This window comes from Choloepus didactylus, chromosome 7 (assembly GCF_015220235.1).
Source record: "Choloepus didactylus isolate mChoDid1 chromosome 7, mChoDid1.pri, whole genome shotgun sequence".
Classification (NCBI taxonomy): Eukaryota; Metazoa; Chordata; class Mammalia; order Pilosa; family Megalonychidae; genus Choloepus; species Choloepus didactylus.
The window spans coordinates 35,770,581-35,794,065 of NC_051313.1; the positions used below are offsets into that span (position 1 = coordinate 35,770,581).

The 23,485-nt window shown below is 38.3% G+C and overlaps 1 protein-coding gene and 1 pseudogene across 4 annotated transcripts in view; both read left to right on the top strand.

The window, feature by feature from the left end:
* The window catches only part of HS3ST5 (heparan sulfate-glucosamine 3-sulfotransferase 5), a 319,040-nt gene that overhangs the window by 150,235 nt on the left and 145,320 nt on the right, over positions 1-23,485 (top strand). The window lies entirely within an intron of this gene.
* Positions 7,960-8,709, top strand: LOC119540524 (annotated as a pseudogene).

The following is a 23,485-nucleotide window of genomic DNA, read 5'->3' on the forward strand; positions in this document are numbered from 1 at the left end:
CCTGATCCTGGGACTGAATCCTGGGACTGAAAAAGGATATTACTGGAAATCTGATAAAATCTGAATAAAGTCTGGAATTAGCTTGCTGTACCACACCAGTGTTAATTTCTTCGTTTTGATCATTGTGCTATGGTGATGCAAGATCCTAACATTAGGAGAAGCTGATTAAAAGGTCTAATGGAACTCTAACTTTTCCGTAAGTCTAAATTTATTTCAAAGTAAAAAATTTTTAAAATGAGAAATGCTACAGCAAAGTGAAGATGAATATCTGTAGATGTTCTGGGAAGGACAACATTACTTCCAGCTGATGAATAAAGTAAAGCTTCAAAAAGGGGCAGCTGGACTTGGAATTCAAGGATAAGTGCATTCCCAGCCAGAGAAAACAGGGTGAGTAAAGGCATGAAAACAGAAAAAGGGAGAACTCCTCTGGAAAAGAAAAACAAAGTAAGTAAAAGGAAGAGCATTATAGTCCAGAAGAAAGGATTTGGGATATAGTTCATAGGCAAAGAGAGGCAGGAAGGTGTTTGGAACAAGAAGGAAAATTATCAAGCAATTGGTTTTGCTAGAGTTCACCATGTGTGAACCGAGACTGTGAATGGTGGGAAGAGCTGAATTGCTGAGGGTGGGAGGGGCATAGAGATAAAATTGTGAAAGATTTCGAATACCAGGGTAGGGGGTTTGACCTGCTTCTCCTGTGGAACATGATACCCCTGAATGTATTTCAGCTTGTCTAATGGAACGCCAACTTTTGGAAAAATTGGAGTTCCATTAGGTTTTTTCAAGAGACTGAAGTTTTAAAACTGAGATTGTAATTTATGTTGAACTAGGGGAAGGTATGAAGGAGCAAATAATTCAAGTTGGAATGTTAATAGTCCAAGAAAAGGAAAGAAGCTACCGAGAAAGCTTTACCTGAAGGCCAAAAGACAAATACCTGGGAGAAAGGCTAAAAGGACACATTAATTGGAATGAAGACTACTCTACTGACCCACTGCAATGGGCAAATTAAAGGTTCTGCAAACACAAGGCAAGATATTTAGAGTTAACTGCTTTATTTTAAAATGTTTTGGATAGAGATAAAATGGAGAGCGATTTCTCTGATGGAATTGCAAATGTAAACATGTCTTAAGTTAATTAGAAGACTATTAAAATGTTAACTATTACTGGAAATTCTCTAAGTGTAATAAGCATTTATGCTCCAATTAATGCACTTGCTGGTAGGAAATAATAAACTGCCACTGACGGTTTTTCCCACCAACACATACAGACTATGAATACTAATGTTATAGTTTTAGGGTTCAAAAGGAGGAGTGACAAATTAAGAGAGGGTGCTCATTGCTCTGGAGCAGCAAGTGAGAAAAGAGCAATCAAGTATCAACATCACCATGTATCCCAGCATATTTTAACCCAGTGGCAGGAGCTCCCATAGGGAAAGCACTCAGGAGTTTGGAATCTCCACCATCACTGTGACTACGCTTTGCAGAAAGCCAGGCCATACTCTCATTGGAAGAAGCTCTGTGTGTCCTGGAGGGGTGGCTTCTTAGGATGGTACTACTACAGTTGCCCAGTGGCTATCCACCAATGATCCTGGTTATAAGAGAGCAGCTTACCTGTTACAGGGAGGGACTTTATTAACACAAACCCCTTAGACCTGGGATCAGTGAGAGGCAGTTACAGACCATATATTTTGGTTGTCCATTCTCATAAAAGCACTCTGAAGTGTGACAATGTATCTTTCTGTCACATTCTCCTTAAAGATGCAAAACAGTGTGGACCACATAACACATGTGCCTGATACTTGTGGGTAATTTTTTTTTTTTTTTGCCCATTCATTCTTTTTAGCCATTGATAATCACCCTACATGATCTTTCAACAATTTTGAAGCCTCCAAGCATTCAGAGCATATTTCTAATTCTATTTGATTCTTCTAGCTTAGTCTAGTATATGCACTAAGAATTTTCTGCACCACTAATTGCAGCATAAAAGGAAACAATTTTGGGGCCCTTCTGTATAATGGAGAAATCAACTAATGAAAGCTGGTTTTAACACATTTTTTTCCCTGACATATATGAGGTTATTCACTTGTCTTAGTAAATGAAATCTTTATTTTAATGCAATGCTGCATAATTTTAGGAGCTATATTCATGAGACTCATAAAAAAATTCCTAAAGTTAATAGAAAGGAAAAGCATTTGCATAGGCATTATACAAAATGTTTGTAAAATTTTATCTTAAATGCTAATCTCATGAAAGGGCTTCTAAAATGAGTCTTAAGAATCAATGACTCCCTGGAAATCAAATTTACAGATGTCATGAAACAGGCATAATTCAAACAATAGAAACTAGAATCAAGACTCAGAAAGATCTAGACCAACTGCAATACTGAGCCAAATCTGGGGGAAATAAAATTAAATAGGAATAAATGTAAAGTTCCATCCCCTAGTCAAAGCAATAAAAGTGAATTGGCTAATGAAGGTGTCAGGGATTGATTTGGGTGATGAATGTACCACTATGTAATGGTACTGTAAACAATCGAAAGTACGATTTGTTTTGTATGACTGCGTGGTATGTGAATATATCTCAATAAAATGAAGATTAAAAAAAAAAAAAAGTACATGACTTACATGGCAAACAGAATTTTAAAACTCAGAATTAAAGTTTCTTCTGCACCTTTCCCCTCCTAAAAAAAAAAAAAAAGTGAATTGGAAGGAACTTGAAAGAAACACACATGAAAGATTCTGGACATTAATTATTAACTCAGTATAAGTTAGACAGTAATGTGATGTAATAGCCAAAAAGCTGAGTGACCTTATTTCAAATAAAGTTACTAGATGATATTTGTAATAAGAACGTGTCCAGAGCAAGGGTGAGGATGGTGTTTCTTGTCTAGGTTTATCACTCCTGTAGTCATGCCTCAGACAGCTCATTCTGTTTTGAAAGCTGCATTCTAAATGGGGCAGAGACAAAGTGTGGTCAGAGAAGCACATCTAGGATTATAAAAGGGCCAAGGAGCACCCCGAAGGAAATGAGGTTTAGCCTGAAAGAGATAAGAGACAGTAAAGCAGAGGATTGAAAACTATCTCCAGTGTTCGAAGGCTGCCACAGGGAGTGCGGAGATTGGATAGAGGACACAACAATAAGAAAAGTGTAGAAGATAAAGGGATGTAAATCTTGCCTTAATTCCAGTAGGAACTTTATAATAGTTATAACTGAGATCCTGGCAGGTAGAAAGTTGCCCTTGAATTGGGCAAATTCCAACCACCACTCACCACAAATGCTGAAATACCTATATCTAGAGTTGGTCTGGAAGGCCTATATCTAATTAGGGGTGGTCTGGGTGATCAGAGGACCCACATCTCCAAAAGGTCACAGTTCTTGGTACCTCCTAAACCTAGGTCTGAAGTACACAGAAGAGGCCCAAACCTTAACTGAGCACAGTTCATTTCCTTAGGAATACATCAAAAGGTCCATTCTGGGAATATAATGAAGCCTCAGTAATTGTAAAAAAAAAAAAAAAAAAAAATTAGGAATTTCACAATAAGCTATTTAATTCAACCCCTAATAATTCAACCCTTAATAATCGGGTTCTTGACACATTAGTTTGTCTTCACATTGCCACTGCTTAAGTTGAGGAAGTGCTAAGAGTTTTCTTGTCCATCATTTTCTTGAAACCAGAGCAGCTGTTAAAACAGCTAAAATAAGCTAAAATCCCTTAAGACATGGATTGTGATCACAGATTTTTTAAAATGCATTTTTTCTCCTATAATTAAGGTCCAAAACTACAACAAACTTTTGCTTTCAAATTGTGTAATGAAAATGTAGAATATACCTAGAGGGGCACACAGATGAATGGAGTTACAAAATCATTTCTGCTCATATGGAATTTTTATTTACTAATTTCAGTTTGTAATTAATACTAGTGATGAATATTTTATCTGAGCGTTTTAGCAGCTTTTCTCTTTTATTCCATCTGGCCATGCACAATACAGTATTTATGTTTTGTAACCGAGAATTTAGGGTTTAAGGGCTGATAATGATTACTGAATCGTTATATAGATATTCCTGTTTAATTTCTTGTATATTAGAGTAGACAAACGGAAATACCTGAAATCTCTGAACTGTTATCCAGCTTCCTTAATCTTTGATAATGATTGTATAGCCTTTATCTTGTGCCCTTGTGATTGTACAAACCTTGTGACTAAACTTCACTTGTACCATTTATCCAGTTTTTCGACTTTAAAGTCTTATCATCACTAAAGACAGCCCTTAGCGTTTTATTAATGAAGGGCCTTGGATCAGCCCAGAACTAACTCACCCCAAGTCCAGAGTTATCATCATAACTGAAGCTGGATCTAACCAAAATGGACCCGCCTGATATGTGCAGTAGCTTAGACTTTAACCTACAAGTCACCTATACCTAATTATAATACAAAAATCATGCCCATCGTCATATTAAGGCCACCATTTTCTTACATACATTCTGTAAGCATGTAATCAATCTGCACGTGCTCAATAATTAAATAACCTTTAATTACATCATCTGGGACCACTGTGCTCATTATCCTAAAACCTGCCCATCTTTTGGTAATATAAAACTATTAAAATTACTACAGTTCAGAGAGACAGATTTTGGGCCAATAGGCCATCTGCTCTCCTGCTTTGTGCCTAGCAACAAAACTCTCTCTCTGAAACCCCAGTGTCTCAGGAATTGGTCATTTGAGCACATCAGGTAAAGAATCCACCACCTTGGTCCGGTAACAGTTTTTGCCTTGGATAAGATTTTGCCACCTTGGCTTTGACAGGAAAAATCAGGACATAAAAAAACTGGGAATGATGTCTAAATTCCATTAGAATGATAGGGATCATGGATTTAAATAAAAGGACAAGATACATTGAAAGTTCACATTAAGCTATTGCTTGAGAGTTTCCTTTCTCTACATTACCTTGAAAGGAATAAAACTTGAACTTCAGGTCACTACTTCCCCAACACACACAATAATTCATCTTTTTTCTTATTTTCTCCCTACCCTGTCCCTGTCTCCCTTCTCTACTTTTCTTCTCATTTCTCCTTTTGACTTCCAATCATTCACCCAGGATATATGAAGTTATATTCTTCAACTGATATGGATGATTTATCTTTCTAACCAACTTAAATTCATGCTTGCACGCCAATTCCAACTATAAGGGATTTCAGAATAAAAACTGGAACAGGAACAAGTAATTTTCATCTTCTGCTTAACAACTTTCTTTTTTATTGTAATAAGTATCCAGAATTTGAATATTAAATTGTTTATTCTAGGACCACTTAGTGAGTTGGTGAAAATGAAAGACAATACTCCACAGAAAAGCTGAGAGAATACAGGGAGGAAAAACACTGGAAGAGGAAACAAAAATTGGAGAAAATTGAGTCAGAGAAAAATCTTGAAAGTTGCACGTAGGGAAGTTGCTTAAAAAAAATAAGGTTTAAAAGAGAAGATAAACATGTTTCTTTTTGTTTTTTTCACTAATGAAAAATGAAACTAGGAATGTATATTTTTTTAAAAGTTTGAAATGTATAATTCCCAATGCAAAAACTGTTCCAAATTTTAATATGTACTTAATGAAACATCATTTAATTGAATTGAATTGACTGCAGAGAATGTGTAGTCTCACTAAGAATCAGAATGTAGGAAGGGACATAATACACATTTCATTTCAGCAATAATGAAGTGATTCTGAAAATCTGAACAGCTCACATGACCCTCCCTTACCATAATTCCAACTTATATAACTAGGCTGCTGCCAGGCTTTATTTTTCAGTAATTGCTGTGATCCCATATGGATTTTAACCCACATCCTCCCTGTTTGCTTTAGCTAATTCATTGCATTCATTGCTCATGAATATTGATTGAATTTATATAGTATTGCTATAACCATCATCATATTTGAGAACTGAAGAATTTTTTTTTTTCATCAGAGAGTGGAAAAAGGTGACAGATGAGTGGTGGGTTCTTTTCTCTAACCAAAGGGCTGCCTGCGAAAGTCAGTTCAAAAAAATTGAGAGCCACTGATTTATAGTGCAGCATAAGCTGAGTGGACCTCAAGAGTTGGTACTTCTTCCTCAGAACGCTGGGTAGAGCAGGGGGCAGTCGTCTTCTCCCACACAGTACTCGGTGGAGTCCACTGGGCTGCTCTAATGCAACTCTTTATGCTCCTCTGTTTCTAATGAAGTGCTTTGAGACCCTGTAGCAGAGATGGCATTATTTTTGTTTCAAGACCAACTGTATCATTTGTCTACAAGGAAAAATGTTTCATCCATAATAAGTATTATGCTGTCTCTGATTTCATTGTTGGAAACTATCAGATTCATGCTCTTTTTTTTTTCAGCATTCTTTATTAATAAATATTAGGAAGGAAACGATAATATTAAATTGTAAAAATTATAAAAGGGAAGCTTGTAGGGCTAAATTTTAATATACTCTGAGGGATAAAGAAATAAAGCCACAGACATTGGATGAGAAAAATGTGTGACAATGGAGATATACATTGCAATTTACTTGGCTGGCTACTATGTAAGGGAATAAATTCTATAATCTTGCCAAAACCTGAAAAAAATGTGAATTGACTAGCAATAAATAACCTTACTGGAAAGAGTAGAATGTGATATACTTTATCCTCCAGACTTAATACAAGAAAATTTCCCATTGATTACAGCAGTATACCCAAAGAAGACTAATGGTCAGGTAATTTTAATATACTTTACCGTGGCCTTTCTGCTTCTATGCCACAACTTCTCAAACCTGATGAGATGGAATGTCAGATTAAGCTAAATATAAAATTCCAACCTTTTCACTCTCTTTCAGGATGAAATAAAACTTTATAGCTAATGCTTTCTTCTATGCATTTTCTTTAATATTTTTTTGTAGTTCCAAAGTGTTTCTTCTGCTTCTATGTGTATTAATGTTGTATGTTTAGTAATATTTTAATTATTCCTATTTGACTAATGCTTTGCAGTTAGTTACAAACACTTTTAGTACATTATCTTCTTTAACCCTCACAATATTTCTGTGTGGTAAAAAGAGGTATTACAGTTGAGAACATTAAGACTCAAAGTGATTGTTTGACTTACCCAATTGTACATAGCAAGCAAGTGGCCCACCTGGGGCTAGAAATCAGGATTTCTGAATTCCAGTATTTAGTTAACAGAAATGTTGTCATGCGAATTATCACAATTTGCCATGATACTTTCACTTCTTCTGAAATTTCTAGTCCTTTCATATTTTTTTATTACTAACAACATTATAAACTATTACTATGAAATTTGCTTGCTTCATTCAGGCAGTCACTCACTTGTCTATTAATTTATTTTTTTAGTATCTGCTTTGTGTATTAGAAGGAAAAAGGAAAACAGGTATAAGAATCTGCCCTCAAGGAGCTCACAGCCCAGAAGGGGAGACAGATTAACATAGATGTCCACTATAATACAGGGAGTATAGATAAAGTCTTGAACAAAGTGAGCAAGTGTCATGCCATTTACAGAAGTTCTGTGACCAACTCCCATTTTGGCTACTGGCTAGATTAACCAGAGCTCACCATTCCCTCTGCAAAACACCCAGAACACAGCTCAGGGCATGCGGGGCCCACGTGGCCAGCAACATCAGCTGTAGCTCACTTTGAGTTTCTCTTCCCACTGGTTGTGTTATGCACTTACAAACACTGGCAGTTTTTGTCCCCAAACTGTGCCAATAACATTTTAGAGTAGTTACACATTTTGATTAGATATTTAATAAGCCTTAGAAATATAAGTGTGCAATGAAAGAGTACTTTCTATGAAAACCAAGTTGAATTCTTTGGAAAGATTGAATAAAGACAAGTTGCAAAGAAAGTCTATCAAAGTGGAAATGGACAAAAGACCACACTTAAAAGACTGGAGGGAAAATTTAAATCTAGGAAGATTAAATCTTCTTCTTAGAGAAAACACCAAATGGCAGCTCCAGAGCTCCCGGGGGCCCTGGGATGCTGTGGTCAGTGCCGAGGCTGAGGCTGTGGAGCTCGCGGAGGCAAAGACAAGGACGAGGAGTAGCTCCCTGTCACCAGGCTGGGCCGCCCGGCCCAGGACATGAAGATCAGGTCCCTGAAGGAGGTCTGTCTCTTTGCCCATCAAGGAGTCTGAGATCACTGACTTTTCCTTGGGGATGTCCCTCAAGAGCGAGGTTTTGAAAGCTATGTGTGTACAAAAGCAGAACCTGTGCTGGCCAGCGGAGCAGGTTCAAGGTCTTTGTTGCCACCAGGGACTGGGTGTGAAGTGCTCCGAGGAGGTAGCCACCGCCATGCATGTGGCAGTATCCCAGCCACGCTCTCCTTTGTCCCTGTGTGGCAGGGCTACTGGGGTCCCAGACCAGCGAGCCCCATGCTGTCCCTTGCAAGGTGACCAGATGCTGTGGCTCTGGGCTGAGCGCCTCATCCCCACAGCCAATGGCACTGACAGTGTCTTGGCCCCGGTGCCCAAGAAGCTGCTGCTGACGGCCAGTGTTGACCATGGCTGCACCTGGGCCAGGGGCTGCATGACCACCCAGGCAACTTCTCCAAGTCCACCTTCGAAGTCATCTCCAAGAACTATAGCTATCTCACTCCCCACCTCTAGAAAGAGACCGAGTTTACCAAGTCTCCCTCTCAAGGATTCACCTGCCATCTTGTCAAGGCCCACATCAGAGTCTTCGTGCAGAGATCCTAGACCCCACTGTGGGTACCAGGTAGGACAAGAAAAATAAAGCAAATTAAGCTTGGAAGAAAAAATAAAATGTGTCTTCCCTGAAGTAAGAAATTACTTAAAATGTTTTTTAAAAACAAAACAAATTGTATACATGAAAATTCTGGTATAAATACTCTAAATTAAAAAAAAATAAATCTAGGAGTCATCTCCATTCAAAATACTTTACAAGGTCTCTAATGTCTTGACTTTAAAGAAATGAAGCTGAAATTTGAGATGAAATATGGGTTGTGATTTATCAAGAAAAAAATTGATACCAGACCCAAACTCAAAGAATAGGCCTTGATTCTTCTTCAGAAAATGCTTTTGGTTAAAACAAAATATATAAAGTGTGTAGTGTGTACTAATTTTAAATTTCTCACCTTAATCAACTTTGCCAATTAGTCAACCAACCATCAGTTCTGAGTACAAAATGATAGGATTGACCATACCTCAGCTCTTCCTTCTGCCTTTGGTTAAGGTATTGAAATGATCACCCATCAGCCTTGAAGGTAATGCCAAAATTTCAATTATTTGTGACTCAGTTATGTCAGCAGGAATTTATAACCCTTGTTTTCACTTAGGAAGAAGAGTAAATGCAGCTCCTAGTCAGTAGATTACTCTCAGCTTTGTAAACAAAAGCATAGCCATCAAGGTTTTTTTCTGCCCTTCCCTAAAATAATTTATAGAGCAATACGGTTGGCTGAAGCCACAAATGTCTGCCTTATTGCCCTGTCTCCAGGCAGTCTTCCCTTAATTGTCCTAGACTGTTTAGAAATGTACTTTAGGCGTATAATTTCCTAGGAGAGGATTTTGTGACCTTGCTCACTAACCTTAAAATGAGTTTGACAACCAGTCTATTGGGATACTTTTTTTCCATGCATCAAACTTCATCTCACAGCTACTGTTTTCAAATTCTGTATAATTCATTCATTCAGTGAATTTTCATTGACCATCTCCTGTGCCAAGAACTTCCTAAGCGTGTGAGATAAAAGATCCCTACCTTCATGGTACTTATATTTTAGTGGGGAGAGAGAGTCAGAAAATAGCAGGAAACATAATAGATAAGTAAATCATTTTAGAAGGATTTAAGTACCATAGTGGGGGGAGTACAGAGTAAGGGGGCTCAGGAGCAACAAGGATAGGGGAGTGGGTTCCAATTTTAAATGGGGGGGAGGGGTCAGGATAGCCTCCTTGAGAAGCTAATTGGGCAAAGACTTGAAGATGAGCAACGTGGCCATGTGGAAGAATATTCCAGAGAACAGGTGATGCTAGGAATCTAAGGTGGGAGGTGCCTAGCATATTTGAAGGACAGCAAGGAGGACAGGTATGTCTGAATGAGGTCAGAGAGAGAACAGTTTAAAGGACCAGTGCACGTGCCATGCTAAGAATTACTGGACAGGGGCAGCCCCAAGGGGAGACCAGTAAAAGGCTATTGGCAATGGATGATGGTATCTTACCCTGCATGACAGCAGTGGAGGCAGTGAGGAGCGGTCAGTTTGGTACATATTGAAGGTTTTGTAGAGCCAACAACATTTATTTGTTGTGGGTGAGAGCAAGAGAGGGGTCAAGGATGACTCCAGGACTTACACTGGGGAATGGAGTTGCCGTCAAGTGAAAGAGGAGAAATTTGGTGGAGCAGGTTTGTAAAGAAACATCAGCAATTTAGTACTGGGCATATTGAGTTTGAGATTTCTATTAAACATCTAAGTGGAAATGTCGAGTCACAATTGCATTTCTGAGTCTGAAGTTTGGAAGAAGAGCCATTAGCATATAGATTGCTCTTTTTTTGGAGGGGGTGAAGATCAGCCAGCCTTTCTCAACTGGATTCCACAAGTGACTTAAGCCCTACTGCCCTAAAGCAGCTCTTATACGTAATAAAATAATTTCTCTCGTATGTGTCTAGAATGGTACTGGTTATGTAGCATCCTTGAGAGAATTGAGATCATTTCTGTGTTCTGTGGATCCTATGAGGAAGCCTGTGGAGGTAGGATCCTCAGGTGCCTAAAGAAACTTAAGTTCTTGGTCTCTTAGGCAAACTTTCTGAATTCTCATCAAATTCTTCAGGTATTTGCAGTTTTGAGATATTTGTAGTCATTTTATAAAACTTTAAATGGAGGAAAACTAAGATGGCAGCTAGAAAACTAAGATGGCAGGGGGAAAAAAACGCCTCCGTGAAAAACACTAGCTAAAAACCAGAAAGTGACCTAGAATACCGGTTATAGCGATGCACCAACTGGATGAGGGCTCCTAGCTCCAGAGGGGCTGTATACTTGGTGAAACTGGGAGTTGGCATTCTGAAACGAGTGAGTAAGCTGGCTGGAAGACCCGCAGCTGCGTGGCGGGCTGGGGAAGCCAGGGTTCAGCATATGGAGACCAGCTGGCTGTTTTAAAAAAAAAAAGAAAAAAGGAGCAGCTCCAGTAGCAATTGTGGGAACCACACAGTAAAACACAGCAAGAGGGGGCTGGGCTGGCCTCTTGCTGTCTGGCTGGGAAGATAGCCCGCAGCAGATACCCTTGGGTTCGGGGGAATGGAGGGGAGAGCTGGAAGCAGAAAGAAACCCCGCACCTAGCAGCTAGCCCCCGGAGGGCTGTATAAACTCCTGCCCGGGGCCGTGCCCACAGCCCAAAGCCCCACCAGTTGTCCCGGAGCTGGGAAGGAGGAACTGTGCAAGGAGAAGGGGGCTGAGACGCCCCGCTCGGCCATTTTTGCTTCGGGCTGGGAGTGCACCGCCACACGGCCTGGCAGCCCGGGGCTTCCCTTGTGGGACGGCATGCACTGATGACGTAGCACAGCCTTCCCTTGGCTGAGCTACTGGAGGAGCGCGGCTGGGAGGGGGGATCCTCTCAGAGAACCCAGGTTCACTACACCAAGTCTGGTGGTTTATGGATCAGCGAGAGAGAGAGGCTGGGGCTGAACTGAAATGAAGGCTTAGACTTTTGCGGCGGCCTTGAATCTCCAGGATCCTGGGGGATTTGAACATTAGAACTGCCCTTCCTCCCTGACTACCCGTACACACGCCCCACATTCAGGGCAGACAGCTCCAGCAACACACCCAAAAACTGAATTCTCCAACTGAACCCACAAGAATCATTTCCCCACACAAAGCGGAAAAAAGGTTGAGGACTGACTCGAGGGATATAGGTGACTCACAGACGCCGTCTGCTGGTTAGTTAGAGAAAGTGTACATCACCAAACTGTGTTCCTGAAAAATTAGATCGATATCCCTTTTTCTTTACAACGTGAAAGAGCCCTATCAAGCAAAACAAATGCCAAGAGGCCAAAAACAACAGAAAATCTTAATGCATATGATAAAACCAGAAGATATGGAGAATCCAACTCCAAACACACAAACCAAAATATCGGAAGATACAGTATACCTTGCAAAATTAATCAAAGATCTACAATCGAGGAACGAAAACATGGCAAAGGATTTAAAGGACATCAGGAAGACCATGGCCCAGGATATAAGCTACATAAAGAAGACCCTAGAAGAGCATAAAGAAGACATAGCAAGAGTAAATAAAAAAATAGAAGATCTTATGGAAATAAAAGAAACTGTTGGCCAAATTAAAAAGACTCTGGATGTTCACAATACAAGACTAGAGAAAGCCGAACAACATCTCAGTGTCCTAGAAGCCCACAGAACAGAAAATGAAAGAACAAAAGAAAGAATGGAGAAAAAAATCGAAATGGATCTCAGGGATACGATAGATAAAATAAAACATCCAAACTTAAGACTCATTGGTGTCCCAGAAGGGGAAGAGAAGGATAAAGGTCTAGAAAGATTATTCAAAGAAATTGTTGATGAAAACTTCCCCAACAGTCTACACAATATAAATACACAAAGCATAAATGCCCAGCGAACTCCAAATAGAATAAATCCAAATAAAGCCGCTCCGAGACATATTCTGATCAGACTGTCAAATACTGAAGAGAAGGAGCAAGTTCTGAAAGCAGCAAGAGAAAAACAATTCACCACATACAAAGGAAACAACATAAGATTAAGTAGTGACTACTCAGTGGCCACCATGGAGGCGAGAAGGCACTGGCATGACATATTTAAAATACTGAGAGAGAAAAATTTCCAACCAAGAATACTTTATCCAGCAGAACTCTCCTTCAAATTTGAGGGAGAGCTAAAATTTTTCACAAACAAATGCTGAGAGACTTTGCCAATGAAAGACCTGCCCTACTTCAGATTCTGAGGGGAGCCCTGCTGGCGGAGAGACAAGGAAAGGAGAAAGAGGTATAGAGAATTTTAACAGACATTTATAGTACCTTACATCCCAAATCACCAGGACACTCACCTTTCTCTAGTGATCACAGATCTTTCTCGAGAAGGGACCAGCTTATGGTCATAAAACAAGCCTCAAGAAATTTAAAAAAAAACATTGAATATACTCAAAGCACATTCTCCAACCACAATGGAATACAAATAGAAGTCAATAATTTTTGAACTGTAATTCCACTAGTTACTTCCTACATGATATAAAATACACAAACTCTAAGGACAAATCAGTGGTTTTGAACTCAATGTAAAATATGTAATTTTAGACAACTATATAAAGGTGGGGGAATGAAGGAGTATAGGAACATAGTTTATGTGTCCCATTGAAGTGAAGGTGGTATCAAAGAAAAACAAGATTGATATGGATTTAAGAGGTTAATTTTAAGCCCCACAGTAAACACAAAGAAATTATCAGAGAATATAACCATAGAGATGAAAAGTAGAGTTTGGGTTAAGAGAAATGGGGGAAGGGGCAATGGGGAGTTAAGAAATGAGTGTAGGGTTGCTGTTTGAGGTGAAGGGAAATTTCTAGTAATGAATGGTGGGAAAGAGCATTACAACATTCTAAACGTGATTAATCCCACTAAAGAAAGGCCAGGGAGGGAGTGGAATGGGAATATTTAGGCTGTGTATATGTTTCCACAACTGAAAAAAAAAAGACAGTCTAACTAGATGGCAATTAATACTAAGGATGAACTTGGATGGGACAGGAGGCTAGAGGACAGGTGGCTCAAAGGGACACAGTTGAGACATAAGGAAAAGGAAATATAGAATGTAAGCTTTGTATCATTGTTGAATCTCTTGTACTTCTTAGCTGCGCTTAATGGGATTGCATAAAAGAATGTTCTTGTTCATGGGAAGTGTATACGTGAATTATAGTGTATGTTCAAGGATGTGTGCAGCTAGCTCTCATATGTTCAGAAGACAGAGCAATAGATGATAGATAGGAAGGGAGAGAGGGAAAGAAATAGCAATTTGACAGCATGTTAAGGTTGATGGATTGAGCTATCAGGGGAGGGGGGTCAGGGTATGATGGAATTCTGTGTATGGGGTTAGTATTGTTTTTGCAACTGTTCCTATAACTTTGAATCTATTTCAAAATAAAATTAAAAAAAAAACACCATTAAACAAAACAGTGACTTAAATATAATTGTATGGTAGTTTATTATGGTCATACTGTTAAATTCCATATACTCTACTGAATTATGGGCCCCTTTTTATGGAACCCCAGCTGGCTAAAAGGTGCCCAGTATGATGCTTATGGTTGAAGTTTAGGCCTGGAGGGGAGGAGATTTCAAAACACAGGAGATCCTAAGAACAAACTGGCCAAACTAAGAATATATGCCATAATACTGATTCCTGTAATCTAATATGGATCTTACCAACCAAGCTTCACCCTTATTCTGCCCTGAGGGCATACAGTGGGAAACTCTGCCTTTCAGTTTTCCTACCTAATTGCCTATTTATTAACAAATGATATAACTGGTTCTGCCCCAGTGTGCTTTCTCTCCTCTCAGCAAAGACCAGACTCCAGGAACCCACAGAATCTTAAGCAAACAGAATGCAGCTGTGTTTAGTTTGGCCTGTACAAAGCTTCACCTTTCAAAAATTTTTCATGCCTTGATTGGCAGCCTCCAAGCTCGACCCCACTGCTCCCTGTTGGTTTACAACAGCTGAATTCACACGTTGACCTGCTTCGAAACAGTCTGTCAGTCTGCTCTGTCCTAGCCCCTCAGTCTGGCTCCTACTCACATTCAATCCCATTTTCCCAAGTACACAGGATTTCTCTGCTGTTGGCTGCTTCCTCTCTCCATCAGGGTGAGCTTTTCCCCTTCTCAGATGGTCTGATCTAGGAAACTCGAGAAAAGCTAACTTTGTGACTGATCGGCTCTGCTGAATTTCAGCTCTGGAGAACCAGGATTCTGTAATCCTGATGATGTAATCCAAACAGCAGCTGTTGAGTGGCTCTCTGGATTTACAATTGCCTTAAAAACTCCCACATGGAAAATGGTAGGATACAGATTACTCTAAATGTGAAGGTTGTATCCTGCCAACTTACCTTGTATCTTCCAGTGGTGTCTATGGAAGTCGTTGAAGAAATATAATTAAAAACAAAACTGTTGCACAGCACAGAAAACCTCTCCACAAAAGTGAAAGAGAAAGAAAAACAATTTTAGTATTGAATAAAGCATTAAAGCAGAATGTGCTGCGTCATAGGCAAGCCACAAAGAGACTGCTAAGACAGAAAAAAAGCTCACCCTTTTCATGTGGTTAAGCAGATACAACCCATTACATACACATGCTCAAGATATTTCAGAGGTAGATTTACAATTTGAGGTCAGGAGCCCCCAAGAAGTTACGCTAATCTCTTCCTAAGAAACTGGGGGAAGGGGTCGTATCTTCCTTAATTATATTTACAATTACAGGGTTTCTAAAGTAAATACTAAGAGATAAGAGGGAAGAGGGAAGCTCTTCCCTTAAATTCAACAGGGAGAATTAAGCCCTTTGTTATTATCATTATCGTTTTGATTTGTATTTGCCCTTACAAAGTGATCATAGTTCTTTAATATTATTTGGCTAAAGAGAGACAATTTTTAGAAAATGAATTTCTTCAGGTTTAAGTCTCGAGGTCTTTCTTACATTCAAATGCCCAAATTTTTTCAAGGTAAGGTAAGATGTCAATTTCAGTTCAAATCTGAGGGTTGATTTCTGAGTTAACCAGCTCAAATGAGAACTTGTTTCTCTCAACATATATATGATTCATCTCCCCCAAGAAAATCAACCTTATATATATTAACAGATACATTTCTCCTTCCAAGGTATGTGTATGTAAGGTATCAAGTGACACTATGAGTCTCTTGCATTTTACTTATTCTTTGTGCACATTCATCAACTGACTTCATAACTCAGGAGATAGAATGCTTAGATAAATCACAAATTAGCTACTCAGACCCCATGCAAGATGTTTGAGTTGGGAAACTGCCCTCCAGGAACAGCTTTCTGATTTATAGAGGAGGGTGACTGTCCAAAGGAATCTATCAGCATAATCTAATATTGCCTAATGTTAGTGTGAAGAAGTACGTGGAGGTAATGTCACTCTTACTGGTAATATTGATTACTTAAGGATTAGCTGTCTCTTTAGTGTAAAATGATAGTTAGCATTTACTGAGTGCTCCTTGTTTGCCAGGCATATTAAGGACTTTACAACACCATCTCATTTGATTCTCAACAACCTTAGAGTTTGGGTACTGTTATTTTGCCTATTTTATAGGTAAGGAAACTAAGGCACAAAGAACTTAATAAATAACTTGCCCAGGGATAGTGCCAGGGTTCAACCCAGGTAGAATGTTGCCAGAGTCTACCTTCTTGCCCCTGCTTCCCATACATGCTTATTCCACAACCACGGCAACCTCCCAAATATGCCACGTTCTGTGCTTTCCAGATAATACCTTTGCTCACTGGGTTCATCTTGTGACTTGCTTTTCATCTTTCAAAATATGATTCAGATGTCCCCTCATCAATGAGAACTTCCCTGGCTTTTCCAAGAAATTATATTTGTCATTACTCTAAGCTCCCATTGTACTTTTTTATTTGTACTTCTCTTTCAGCCTTTCCTATATTAATAATATTTGTTTATATGTGTATTCCTCCACCAGAGCTACTTGGATCAGAAAGTAGGTAACTTTGATCTCTAGTGTCCCACGTATCAGTGATTAATAGGAGCTTGTTGATTTAATGAGTTCCATGAACAGGCAAACAGGGTATTGACCACTTAGCTCTGGTTCAATAAAGACTGCTGTGATACACAACAGATCTGGGGAAGGAACACAGATTTGTCCATGCTGATATCAAGTAAAATTAAAAATTAAAAGGGAGAAGAAGAAAATAAAAAAAATGGCATATAATAACCTTCTATGAAAACCAGGGATCTATCAGTTGGAGTAAAATAATAAAATTATTAGATGACATTAGAAGCTAATGATATGACTTCTTCAAGAGAAATGGTGGTAGCCTATATTTTTTATTGGCATCTGAGTAATTTATTTCTCTTCACTTTATAACCCTAGGGTAAAAGCTATGACCCTAGCACCAATTTTCCTCAAATTGTATGGCTCTGAGGTCTCTAGATGAAAAATCTGTAGCCCTCTACCACAGGCAGTCTCCTAAATTTTCAAAAATGGAATGTCACCCTTTCTCCTGGGTGTTGCTCTTTTAATTGACACTTAGAATTACTGGGCAATAGGTTCTTGCCTTGGAGTTTAGTTTCGAATCTGTCACTATTCCACTCCTTCAATAAATCCTAGCTAACAGAAGTGATATTCAAAACAAATCAAAACAAAAAAGGGCCAAAAAAGGTGGAACACACTTAGGCTTTAGCCTTGTGTTCTTGCCACTCACCAGTGATATGATGTTGGATAAGTTATTAAGATCTCTGTGAGACAGCTTCCTCATCTGTAAAATGGGGATAATAATAGTATCTCTATCTCTTAGGATTATTAGGAAGATTAAGTATGCAAATTGCATAGAAAGAGTGACTGGCACATAATAAGCACTTTAGGAGTATTGGCAATCATCATCAAGTTATTTAGAAATTCATGTGCATAAGTTAGACCTCAAGAAAAATGCCTTCACAAATTGTTAAAATGCTGTGCCTTCCATTTTCCTGAGTGTTATATAAAAAATAATCCTGTTAAAAACTTTTCTACAAGTTTTAAAACGCTTTTCCAAAATAGTATTCATTATGCTATTTAGTATATTCATTTTGTAATTTCTTATACAAGGGCTACATGACAAATTCAGTTTTGGATTTAATACCAGAAAAACATTTTCTCTCTTGAAGAACACATAACTGTTTCTATAAGATAATGAGAATTATATACTACTCTTTGCTTTGGGGAAGAATTTGCCAACAGAGAGTTCAAGATTATAACTTTTGGAAGAACCTGAAATCTAAGTGTCTGTATTGCCATGATATCTGTGCTTTGGTGGTCAATCAAATAAAAATACAGCTAAAATTTGTTTACAAAAGTTAAGGAGTCTAGTAAAAAAAGAAAAAGAAGTTTAGCACATAAGCAGAAACAACAATAAAAACAAAAACAAAGTTAAGGGATCTAATTGGGAAGCATGCCTCAAGGTTGGTCACTGGAGCCTGGAGTGGAGATGAGCCAAAGTGATCCCACATGGGCAGAAAACAGGCCCCTCCACCCACATTCCAGAGTAATGGGCAACCCCAGCCTATGATGCTGCAAAGCACTGAGTGAGTAGGTATTTGATGGTGTAGAGCTATGTGCTGAGTATACTCCCCACCCAACCCAGTGGTCATATTAAAATGGAATGAAAGTTCTCTGTCATCCAGCATCTATTTTATTTTAGAAATTACCTGCCTCAGCTGATACTCATAGAATTTGATTCTCATGTCATCTTTCCCTGCCCCCAACTTGACATTTATTTCAGCACCAATAACTACACTTTGGAACTACCTGTTCAAATATTTCTCTAAAAAAAAGCAAGGGGTCTATTTTCATAAGTTCTTTTTTCATGCAGAGTCAAAGCCTAATTGTATAGCATTGTGTGTTAATAACCAAGAAAACAGGCTTGGGTGAGAATAATTATCCCTTTTAAGTATGTTTTCATTTTTAATAATTATTTCTTTGTGATTGAAAATAACATAATGAGATAGAGTAGAAGAGAGAACACAGAAGTATGTGGATAAATACATTTTGAAGAACTTCCTTTAAGAGAAAAAAATGTCAGAATATATGCATGGGATCCTTTGTGAGACCCTGTTTTCCTTTGTTTGGTATTTTCTCTAATGTTATTAGACCACCATTAAATCTGGACCAAGAACATTTGTCAACAGTTGAAGTCATTTTCTCTTTGGCCACAGCTGCAGTTTGAAGTTATTTCCAATGACCCTGTACTCAAAGGTCAGCAATAAAGTGACCTTCACCATCCAAGGATCTATTCAAACAACTAATATACATGTTAAGTAGAAACAAGGACAGATGGCAATATCAGTCACAGAGAAGCTGTCTATCATTGTTGGAAACTGGTGCATTAGCTCCAAGAAGCTCTCTTCACAATATTAAAGTTCTAAAAATCCAAAGACCTCCATACACCATTTTACATTAAGATGGCAAGGAATATTTAATATCTTATCATATGTGGAGGTGTCTTCATAGGACCAATTCAGAGATTTGCTCAACTGGTGGAGCCTTATTCACACAAGGAGAATGAAAAAAAATTCCATATGGTGATGATACCTTCACTCAGTTAACAAATATTTATCAGGGACCTTCTCTTCTATGTACTGGGCACTGCACGCTCTGCAGAGGGTGCCACTGAGAGTAAGGTAGTCATGGTGTGTTGACACGTTCCCAAACCTCACTAATATTACCAAGAAGAGATTTTTTTTTTAAGGCGCAAGCTTACAAAGGCAAAAATCATGGGATAGGATACAATGGAAACACTTCTCTTAAAGCTGGAAAGTAGATGAGCAGGTGGAGATCAATTCAGCAAACCCCAATGTGCTGAATCATAAACCCAGCAGTGGGCAAAGTCTAGAAGCAATCCAGTTTCCATCAAAACATTCCCCAAATGCTCAGGAAATGGCCTCATTGTGTATCTCTGGAACTAAGAGAGAAAACATAGGTTAATAATAGGAAGATTAAGAGCAATCAGACCATCCCTCAGATCCCCTCACTCACCCAGAAGTTTTGTTCCATGATTGTGGCAAAACCAAGAGTCAGTGCACTTAAGAACACTAGGTGAAGAGAGAACAGCATTGCCACAATGAAAATAAGAGATGTAAAGTGAGAGTTTACATGCCGAATGTTGAAAGCCACAGCCTCCTTCCTCACAGTTCTCACAGAACCCTGCCAATCAGATCTCTCCAGGATATGAATTCAAATCTTCTTCCTTGGGGAAAGTAATCAGTCCAAAAATAAAAATAACTTAGGGTAATAAGACTAGGGGTTCTCATAAATAAGAGTAGACAGCAAAGGATCAATGCATTTTTAAGGAAGGCATCAAATTTGAAAGAATCAAAATGGGCAGTAACACCTTGTGGGAAACAAAGGGTATTTGAAAAGATAAGAGAAGATATCACCTCAGTGGAATAAGAAGAATGTGCTATGAAAGATGTACATCAATAAACAAAAGAAAAATGTTTTTGGAAATTAAAATTATAATAGCACAAATGAAAAACCAAATAAAAGGGCTACAAGGTAAGATTGAGGGATTCTGTCAGCTAAGATAACAAAAAGAAAATGAGAAGATTAAAAAAAATAATAATAATTAGTCCAAGGATCCTACATCTGCATAAGAAAAAGAGAAGAAAAAATCATCAAGGGAATATTCTCAGAATTGAAGAGCATGAGTTTCCAAACTGAGGGGCCATGTAGTACCCAGCACAATGACTAAACATAGATCAAAATATTAAAAATATTAGTTGGAAGTTTTAGTATCCTGGGAATACTAGTAGACAAAGAAAAATCCTATGAAATTAAAGAGCAAAAACTCACATTTTATAGAATAGATGAAATAGCAGAATGGCATCACGCTTCTCAAATGCGATACTGGGTAGCTAGAAGATAATGAATAAATATCTTCAAATTTCAGAAGGATATTTTTTTCTAAACTATTGTCTATGCTCAGGGGTATTATTTTTTCTGTGAGTAGACATACCTCACAACATCATATTTTCAAACATACAAAATTCAGAAAATTCAGCCTCACATTTACCCTTTCTCCAGAAGCCCTTAGAGGATGGGCTTCACCAAATATGAGAGACACATGGAAAATAGAACACAAAGGATCTAAGGAATCAAGAAACATGGGGTTTAATGCAAGAGAAAGCAGTGGGTCCCAGGATGATATCTGTGCAGCCATCTGTTTACAATTGAACCAGGCAGAAGGCTCTAAGAGATTCCTCCAAAAAGAGAGAAATTGATAGAAAACCTAATATATTTAAATATATTGAGAGATGACAATTAGAGAAGGGCTGGAATTGAAATAGTGATGAATATATTGAAAACAAAGAAGGCTAAACAAGGTAATTATTAACTTGTAGGTGGGGATTTGTGCAAAAAGGGACATAATCATAGTGTACTATATGACTCAGCTGAGAATAGAATATAATAGTAGTAATAATGCATTGATAATAGTCATAATAATCATTATTGATCAGGAGAATGGGGTGACAGAAAGTATATGATTGTGTGATAAGTATGGTTAGGAGAGTGTGAAAAAGAACTCAAGCCTTCTCTTCTACAGAGGTAAGTCAGTATTCACTGCCTAAAATCAAACACTTAAGAAAAAGTAATATAAACATGGTATTTACAAAGATAGTCCAAAATGCCAAAAGAGTCAGCTAGACAAATTGAAAGTGCTTGCTTCTGGGGTGCAAGAAATGATGTTGAAGTGGGCAGGATGCTCCTGTATCTCCTGATAAGCCCTGTGGAATTGTCTACTTAAGATACATACATTTGTTACTTTGAAAAATAAAGACCAATTGTTTTTTTCTAAATACAGGACTGGTTTTAGTTGTTGTGGGTTTGTACCCAGAGAGGAAGACAGCTATGAAATAATCACATAGATGTGTAAACTAGCTACCAATTGTGTTAAGTGCTACAAAGGAACTCACTTGTTTAATCTCCTGTAAAACCATAGGAGAGATGTGGGTTAGCCTAGCAGAGGGTCAAGACATTTGCCCTGAGGGAGCAGCATGTTGGCACTTTATGGGGTAGGTGCCAACCCCAATAATTGGTGGAACATCATTGTGATCAGTGAACCACAGAGAAGAGTAAAGAACCATCAAGTATGGCTTTTATGAGGCCAGAGTAACTGCAGGAAGTGCTGTTTAATCATGACAAGGTTAGTTGCTGTGACCACATGAAGGATAATATTCACCTGGAAAAACCTCTAGTGTCTTAATGGATATTAAGTCCATTGACTCTGGTAATAGGAGGAGCCACCTGGATCATGGAATCTGAGAATCTTTAAGGACCTCAAGGATAATCTAATCTTATGCTCTTCTGCAGACAGGGATAGTAGGCTAACAGAGGTTTAACAGTCTGCCCAAGGTCTCAGAGCTATTTATTGCCAAAGTAAGAACTTGGATCTCCAAGTTCTTTATCCAGGACTCTTGTCTACACTTTTCCCATACATTTGGCCTTCTAAAGAAACTGAAATAAGATTAAACAAATTAAATTAACTATCACCAGGTTTCCTATAGCAACAGAAAACTTTACTTCCTTTGTTCAGTGATGAAAGAAAACATTGGCAAAATAATTACTTTTCTACTTGAATCTTGCATTCTTATTATTGTCTAAATTTAGTACCCAATAGCAGCTTAGAGATGCTCAATCTCTTCTTTATAAAAGAGGTAATATATATTTTATAGTCATAAGTAGTTATATGAAAATCGAGTGGTGATAGTCTTTTCACAGTCCTTCCAAGAAATGTCTGTAAACACCGCAATATATATGACTTGTGCACACATTCTCATTCTGTTTTAAATCAAGGCTTTACATTTACTATGGATACTTATATTTTAATTGTTTTGATCATATTTTTTAAAAAAAGACCTACTATATATCTTAAATTGTAAACAGTGTTGTAAATAAATGCCAATGAACCATGTAAAGAAGTATCTCTCTTTCAGAGGAACTTTGCAACTCAGGAAGGAGACAAACAAACAAACAAACATCAGAGTTCCAACCTGAGTTCCCTGAAGAAAGAGCATTCACAAGTCAGGAGGTCTATTTTTTCCAAAAAAGAAAGCTCTTTTTTAAAATGTTCACACTTCTGTACTAGGACTCCCTGAAATTTTAGTAATGTCTACAATGGCCAAATCGACAACAGTATTTTGAAATCTTGGGGTGTGTCATGATGCCATGTACCCAGCTCTTTTACGAGATTCACTGCTACCCCAATGGTAGCTTAATACAAGTTCAGAGGAAAAGACCACTGTTACTAAAGAGATTCTGTTGTAGGCTTTTTTTCCCTTGTGTCAAGGAAGCTTTCTAATAACTAGGTCAAATATGAAACCTGATTCTAAAATCCAATTGGAAAATTCCAAGAAATCCTGTGATAGCCCAAGGAATGATTTAGAGCTGGACTGATCCTGTGGTCCACTGTCCACTCAGGACAGGGATTCTCAAAGTAAGTTCTAAGAAAATAGCATATCAATGTGATGATGACCTTTGGAAACTCTATGAGACCTTGTGATATCGATGAAATTTTCCTTTGGGGATCAGGAGGCATCTTTGATTTGGTAGTCTTAAAAAAACAGTAATTTAAAAATATGTATTTTATGAATTTCACCATGTTCTCCAGGTCACACAGCTGGAAGGAGTAATAGGACTCAGGTCTTGACCCCTGGGTGTGTGTTCTCCACTGCAGCGCTAACTCTGATCATGGGACGGCAAAGATGATGTCCCCAGAAAGACTGAGAAACCTTCAGTGGG